The sequence below is a fragment of the Canis aureus genome, chromosome 14, assembly GCF_053574225.1.
Source record: "Canis aureus isolate CA01 chromosome 14, VMU_Caureus_v.1.0, whole genome shotgun sequence".
NCBI lineage: Eukaryota > Metazoa > Chordata > Mammalia > Carnivora > Canidae > Canis > Canis aureus.
The window spans coordinates 36399645-36405644 of record NC_135624.1 but is presented as its reverse complement, the minus strand read 5'-3'; the positions used below and the strand labels follow the sequence as shown (position 1 = coordinate 36405644).

General features: G+C 38.0%; 1 long non-coding RNA gene across 1 annotated transcript in view; it reads right to left on the bottom strand.

The window, feature by feature from the left end:
• Nucleotides 1–546: 546 nt before the first annotated feature.
• The window catches only part of LOC144283368 (uncharacterized), a 28328-nt gene continuing 22874 nt past the window's right edge, over nt 547–6000 (bottom strand). Inside the window, exon 4 of the long non-coding RNA XR_013351918.1 lies at nt 547–1839. This is a non-coding gene — a long non-coding RNA (uncharacterized LOC144283368). The remainder of the gene's footprint in view (nt 1840–6000) is intronic.

The following is a 6000-nucleotide window of genomic DNA, read 5'->3' as shown; positions in this document are numbered from 1 at the left end:
AAATGCTTAAATTTGGTTCTAACAAGGATGTTAGGAAGGACAGTTTGATAGCTGATTACAGAATAAATTGTACATGTAGGGGGAAACCGTTCAAAGGGATAGGAAAGGAGTGAGCAGGCCTGGAAGGAGTTACCATAATGGGCCATGTGGTTAGTAAACTGATTTTTATTTTTATTTTTATTATTTTTATTTTTTTCTGATTTTAAATACATTAGTCATAATAAAATTTGTAATAGTTCAAAAGTAAGTTTAAATAAAATTCACAAAAGTGCAAAAATGGAACATTTAACACAATCAATAAGGCAGCACAGCAACTTTGTTATGTGTTAAAATTTAGATACTAATTGCCAGACACAATTTAATGTTGACACGCTCTTTCAGAAATCAAAGAATCCTAAATGTTAAATTGCTAATAAAGAATAGAAAGTGGTATAACATGGGATTACAATAAAATCAACATACATTAAAAGATTTCCATGTTAAAAATAGACATACTGAATACTGATTAAGTTTTTGAATAATAAAAAAAAAGTTTTTGAATAATATATATTTATAAACAGATTGAGCCACTCATTGATCTTACGTTTTGGCAAAGAGAATGTTCCCAGAAGTGCCACAAAGACACAATGAAAAACAGTCCTTAAAATAGATGGAGAGGGGTGCTTGGGTGTTCAATGTGTTGAGCATCTGACTCTTGATTTTGGCTCAGGTCATGACCTCGCTCCATGTCAGGCTCTGCACTGGGTGTGGAGCCTGCTTGAGATTCTCACTTTCTCTCTCTGTCCCTCCCTACTCTGCTCTCAAATAAATAAATTTATCTATCTATCTATCTATCTATCTATCTATCTATCTATCTATCATCATCTATGGAAATTTTCTAGGGGTGCCTGGTGACTCTTAGACGTGCAACTCCTGATCTCCTGATCTCAGGAGTTCTAAGTTCAAGCCTCACGTTAAATAGAGATTGCTTAATAAAATCTTTCCTTTTTTAAAGAATTTTTTCAAAAACTATTAAAACCTTCCATTCAATACAATATTCTGTGAAATCCAAAAGAGTCTACTAAAAAAAATCAGGTGTTTGTGAATTAAGTACATTTGGCCAATTGAGCTACTCCCTCTTGTAGGATTTCTCATTTCAATAAATAACACCTGAAAGCCATGATGGTCAGGTCATTTTCACAGGAATCCATCACGATGCCCAGTATGCTTTACCTGCTACACATAGCTCTTCAGTTCTAACCCAGTAGCACTCCCATCTGACTTTCCAGCTTCTCTTGCTTCCTGAACATACTTCCCTGCTAATTTTCAACACACTTTCCACCTTGCAGGGAGACATGAGGTATGACGATGGTGCACGTACACACAGGGATGGGGTGTGTACATGATAATATTAAAAATATTATCAGTTATGTAAGTACTTATCTGGTTTCACAGTGGTCTTAGGTTAAGCAGAGAAGTACCGTAAGCCAATAGAGACTGTGTGGCCAGGACCCGGTCTGTTCTCTTTCGTTCCCTCAAGCCCTTGGCTTGGATTGTGCTTCTCTTCTTTCTACTTTATGGATTTCTACATGTCTTTCAGATCTCACACGAAAAATGGAAGAAGCATTCCTCTTCTAGCTTTATAAAAAGTTAAAAAATAATGGATTATGCTTTAAACTTTCCTTTCCTTTTCTTTCTTCCTTCTCAAGCATGTGTCTGAGGATGACTTTACTTCTAATACAGCTTTGGTCACCATCTCCCAGGTTTGAGGTAGACAGAGCTCGTTGGTCATGTCTCGTAGTTTATGGTTTGTTTGGATTTCTTCTCCATTCCAAGTTATATGAGCAGGTTTAAATTTGTCTGTGGATAAATATATGTTCTGAGCATTAATTTCTGATTTTTATTGCTCTCTGGCCATTTATATGTCTATCCTAATTACTTTCTAAATGGCTTTTGCCAATTTCCATGCTGTAGCAATACATGACAGTGAGGGCATGTTTCTCCATTCATGAGTAGGCGAGGTGGGGAATTGAGCTATGTCTTTATTTATATATGTCATGGATATACCTATGAATACATTTTTTATTTTTATTTTTTCCTATGGTTATATATTTAAGCTTCTACTTTTAAGGCATGAAAACCATTTCTCAGTATATTAGGTATATTGATTTGTTTTATTAAGTTTGACTATTTAAAATGTTTGATAAATATATATCTTCCACTTTTATAACTTTATTATTCGTGTTTTGTCCATTTTTCTATTTTTCTACTGGAGACATGGTATCATTTTGTATATTAATGCTTGAGCTTTTGTATAATAAAGTTCATAACCCCTGGGAAATTATTTTCTGAAAATACTAGGACATGTTTGCCTATTTTTTTAGAAAGAGTTTTAATTTTTATATATTCAGATCAGTTTAGTTTTTCTTTGTTTTTTTTTTTTGTTTTGTTTTTTTTTTTGTTTTTTTTTCTAGAAATTAAACAGCCAACCCTTTCCCCAGAGGTTTGGTAAAATTTAAGTTTATTTTCTTTGTTTTTCTGTGAGTACTGTTTAAAATTTTACCACTGATTGTTGAGGGATTTATTCTGATGCATATGGGGAGGTAAGAACCCAAAGTAATTATATCTCCTCTAAATAGCTAATTATTTTTTCCAATACCTTCCTTGGAATTATCTCTTGCTTTGTCATATCAAATTATTTTCCATGGCAGAGTCCTTGCCGAGTTTATTTTGTAATTCTACCTCTTACCTTAATGGGATTACCTTCTCCTTTACAAGCGAATTATTTAAAAGATCTCAGAATTCACCAGAAAATGTCCAACTGTAATCAATTTCCTGGGAAACCCTCCACAGTTTACTGTTTATAAAATGCACTCCTATAAGATATCTAATCAGGCTACACTTAGTAAGCTTTAAATACTGATTACTAGCTCACCAATGGATGATCTGTCCCTGTATAAGCAGAGCAATTTTACAATTAACAGGAAACATCACAGTGTTTGAAGGTGCTTAGAGAGAGGTCTGGACTGAATGAGACTTGCCTTCTAGTGGAATCTCAGATCTTTCACTTTTTACTGTGTGACTTTGACAGATTGCTTTAACTTCTTGGTGCTTAAGTTTCCCATGTCTATAAAATGAGTATAATAAAAAGTAGTTATCTCATGGGGATAGAATTCAGAATTTAACAAATTGATAAAGCAGCCACTCTAGAGAACAGTATGGAGGTTCCTCAAAAAATTAAAAACAGAGTTACTCTACAATCCTTGTAATTACACCACAAGGTATTTACCCAAAGGATACAAAAATACTGTTTTGAAGGGACACATGCAACTCAATGTTTGTAGCAGCCTTATTTACAATAGCCAAATTATGGAAGCAGCCCAAGTGTCCATCAATGATGAATGGATAAAAATATGCATTGGAGTATTACTCCATTATATAATATGTTCCATTATATATGTGATGGGGTATTACTTAGCCATCAAAAAGAATGAAATCTTGTCATTTACAATGACATGCATGGAGCTAGAGTGTATTTATGCTAACCTAAATAAGTCAGTCAGAGAAAGACAGATACTATATGATTTCACTCATATGTAGAATTTAAGAAACAAAACAGATAAACTTAGGGGAAAAATGGGAAAAAAGAGAAACAAACCATAAAACAGGCACTAAGCTATAGGGAACATTCTTAACTGAGGGATTATGGAGGAAGGTGGGTGGGGGATGGGTTAGATGTGTGATGGGCATTAAGGAGAGCACTTGTGATGAGCATGGGGTGTTGTAGGTAAGTGATGAATCACTAAATTCTACCTGTAACTAGTGCTACACTAAATGTTAACTACTTAGAATTTAAGTAAAAACTTGAAAAAAAAATAAAAACAAGCAAAAAAATCAAACCAAATACTACAGCCACAGGAGATCTGATATAAACGGATTGGTTGCATGCAGACTGGTCAGAAGGGGATGATTTAAGACAACAATTTGGTCAAAAGGAGAAACTATCAAAGATTCTCAACCATTGTCTACCAATGTCAGTGATTCTGGTGTGCCATAGCCCGAGCTGAAACCTTTGGTGGACACTGACGTGTTTGCTAATGATGTAGACCCCAGCTCATCCCGTTCCCATTTTTCCAGAAGTATCTCTACAGCATTTTCTTGCCATTTTCTAGTTGTGCAAATTTCACAACCGGAGTTTGCATGAAATATCCACCCTTTCCACACACTAGTGATAGTTATGTTTTGAAGGTAGGTGACATCTGAGCACCCAAAGCTTTGGGGAAGGGGTGGGGGTGGGACAGGTATCTACAGGAGTGTGACCCACTCATGCCAGCTTGCCCCCCCCTTTCCTTGTTGTATCACTTACCTGTCTGGTATTACCCTGCTTCCTCCCAGAAAGTCCAGGACAACTGGCCATGCTGGCACCTGGCTTCTTCTCTTTTGTCCACATGAATCCCGGCATAAACTTTTTAAAGACAGGACAACTGGAGCACCAGAATTTACACATCTGGACCAGTGTTCACACATGGGCTCCTTTATGCACCATATTGCACCTGTGGTGTGAAACCTAGACCTCCCTGTAGGGAATCCCTACCAGGCTTCTCTGTCCCATGCTAGATAGAGCTTTCCACAGCTTCCCCAGTCACCTGTGTTCCTGTTCCAGGTGAGACCTAGAGCTGATGACTGCCCTCCCCACCTGTTCTCTTCCTCAAGGTTGGCCACCCTTACACCCAGGGACCATAGGACCCCAGCTTCCTGCCTGCCCCCAAAGAAACTTCTTCTGGTCTGAGTCCCCAGATAAAATTTTCTGCCACCTTCTCTAAACTCAGTGCATTTCCCAGAGAGATAGACCCTCCGGAGAGTCAGCAGCTGCTCTAAGGAGCATGCAAACTCCTAACCTTCTGTCCAGGAAAAGTTCACAAACTCACATGTCACCAAGTTGATGCACAAGCCCCACCCAACTCATTGGCTCATTCCTCTTTGGCTCAAGCCCAGATTGCCCTGCCAGATTTTTATTTAAAGATTTATTCCTTTATTTTAGGGAGAGAGAATGCATGGGGTCAGTGTGGTAGGAGCAGAGACAGAGGGAAAGAATCCCAAGCAGACTCCATGCTGAGCATGGAGCCAACTTGGGACTCTGTCTCATGACCCTGCGATCATGACCTCAGCCAAAACCAAAAGCGGGATACTCAACCGACTATGCCTCCAGGCACCTGCCCTGCCAGAATTTTTTAAAAAGCTGCTTTATTGAGGTATAATTAATGTACAAAACAATCACCTATTTAAGGTATACAGTTAGATGATTTTTTTTAAGATTTTATTTATTTATTCATAAGAAACATAGAGAGACACAGAGGCATAGACATAGGCAGAGGGAGAAGCAGGCTCCATGCAGGGAGCCCGACATGGGACTTGATCCCAGGTCTCCAGGATCACTCCCTGGGCCGAAGGCAGCACTAAACCACTGAGCCACCCAGGCTGCCCCAGTTAGATGAATTTTAATAAATGTAACCATCACCATCATCACAATTTAGAATATTTCCTCCACCTTGAAACATTCTCTCCTGAAAATATTGCATTCAATTCCCACTCCATGTTTAGCATTACTTGGACCTACTTTCTTTCATTCTGGTTTTTCCTTGGTCTCTTTTTTAAATCCAAGGTGCTAGAGAAACTTCCTAGCTGGCTAATTGTCCTTCTTCTCCCCTCCCCTCTCCTTCCTTCTCCCCCTCTTTCATTTTTCTTCCCTTCCTTCTTTTTACACCTTTCCTTCTTTTGCTCCAAGTGGAGGAGAAACCTGACTGGTTCTGGCCTGAAATTTTTGACGAGACTCAGGCCTGAAAGCTCCAGACATTCTCTAGCTTATAAATATGATTGCATTTGATTTTATAGTTATTCTAGACTAGAGGCAGCTAACTAGCCATCATCTGTCTGTCTATATACATATTTGTGGGGAATTTCCAATACCAATTCCAGCCTATCATGGGGAGGATGGTACTTAGAAACCAGAAATGAAGTGTT